Raw genomic sequence first — 2,107 nt, forward strand, 5'->3', positions numbered from 1 at the left:
ATGGACTAAGAAAACCTGTTTTTAGTAACTGTACTGTTAGTGAAACAATTGGTACTGGAATTCTGAAACCAACATTATCCAGTCTGAGCCAACAATTACACTCCTAGGTATACACACAACAGAAAGGCTTGTGCAGGTATATCAAAACACACATACAAGATTATTTACTTAGCCAGAAACTGAAAACAAATCAAATGCCCATCAACAGTAAAATAAAATGTGTTCCAACTATCCAGTGTAATACATAGCAACAGTATAAATGAAGTTTATAAGTGGTATTGTGCAAAAGAAGTCAGACACAAATCTACCTATCTTGCATCTATTTATCTACCATCTATCTATCATGGGATTTTTATTTATTTAAAGTTCCAGCACAGGTAAAACTGGAATACACATAGCATTAGAAATCAATATAATGGTTCCTTTTGAGTAAGAAAGGGGGAGTCATGTCTGGGAGGGAGCACAGGTGGATTTCCCCAAATACTTGGAACACTTCTGTTTTTTGGGATGGATGTTACATATGTGGACATTCACAATGTGATAACCCATCAAATTGTATATTTATACTTGGTGCTGTTTTCCGTATTTTATTTTGTTTTAAAATAAAATGCTATTTAATTTCCAAATCTACTTTCCTACAGGTTTTTCAATCAAGAGAAAATAATCTTACAACAAAATATTGCTATAATAGAGATGAAATAAGTTTATGTTGCCTATGTAAATGTATTATTTACATTTTAATTGCTAATATCCATTAGTACTTAAAATGTATTTTTATATTTTAGCTATTTTATAAAATTCTTAAAATAAGCAGTTAAAAGTGGAAGGTAAAATCTAAGTAAATTTAATCTTTATTTTCAGAAGTAAAAACTAGGAAAGAAACTCTCCATATGTGTTTATATGGATTTATATCAATTTATAAAAATGCCAATATGATGATGATGTATAATGTTATTTAATATAAGCATTTCTAACAAAGAGGTAGATAAATGTAATCATGAGTGAACTTCTAAATGCAAGAGAAAATCACAGGAAAAGCTTTCATATTCATTACTAACGCTTCCAGTTGAAAACCAGAAAGGCATAAAATATACTCTTAAGAACCAGCTGAGTCCTCTAATTGGGACTCCGAGCCAGGGCTATTTCTGGCGCTGGCCCGGCTCCAAGAAGGCCATCCCATCCATCACTCTTCCACCTGCTCCTTAGAGAAGGGAAGATGAGCAAGTCCAGCTCAAAGTCCAGCCAGCCCTTGGCCTCCAAGCGGGAAAAGGACGGCACTGAGAAGCGGGGCTGGGGCAGGCCACGCAAGCAGCCTCCGAAAGAGCCCAGAGAAATGCCAACACCCAAGAGACCTCTGGGCAACCAAAGGGAAGCAAAAACAAGGGCACTGCCAAGACCCAGAAAACCACCACAACTCCAGGAAGGAAACCAAGGGGCAGACCCACAAAACTGGAGAAGGAGGAAGAGGAGGGCATCTCGCAGGAGTCCTCGGAGGAGGAGCAGTGACCCGTGCCTGGGACTGGACAGCTTTGCTCCGCTCCCACCGCCCCCACCCCTTCCCCAGGCCCACCATCACCACCGCCTCTGGCCGCCACCCCCATCTTCCACCTGTGCCCTCACCACCACACTATATAGCACATCAGCTGCTGCATGGTGCCCCTGGGCTGAGTGGGGAGCAGTTTTCCCCTGCCCTCAGTTCCCAGCTCCACCCCCGTCCACCCGCACATACACACAAGCCCTCCTGGACAAGGCTAACATCCCACTTAGCTGCACCCTGGACCTGCTGCATCCCCACTCTCTTGGTGGTGGGGACATTGCTCTCTGGGCTTTTGGTTTGGGGGCACCCTCTCTGCTCCTTCACTATTCCTTCCCATAGTGGGGGCTAGGAGGGTTCCCTTGGCCTGAAAAGGGGCCAGAGCCCCATCTCAATCTGGCACACCCTTCCCCACTGCCCTGGCAGCAGCAGGTGTGGCCAAGGGAGGGGGGTGCTGGCCCCCAGGATTCCCTCAGCCAAACTGTCTTTGTCACCGCCACGTGGGGCTCACACCTTTCATCCTTCCCCACCTTCCCTAGTCCCTGCACTAGGTTGGACAGCCCCCTTCGGCTA

General features: G+C 44.5%; 1 pseudogene; it reads left to right on the forward strand.

The window, feature by feature from the left end:
* Positions 1-1,190: 1,190 nt before the first annotated feature.
* LOC129011676 (high mobility group protein HMG-I/HMG-Y-like) lies at positions 1,191-1,510 on the forward strand (annotated as a pseudogene).
* Positions 1,511-2,107: the final 597 nt, after the last annotated feature.

Source organism: Pongo pygmaeus, chromosome 14 (genome assembly GCF_028885625.2).
Source record: "Pongo pygmaeus isolate AG05252 chromosome 14, NHGRI_mPonPyg2-v2.0_pri, whole genome shotgun sequence".
Classification (NCBI taxonomy): domain Eukaryota; kingdom Metazoa; phylum Chordata; class Mammalia; order Primates; family Hominidae; genus Pongo; species Pongo pygmaeus.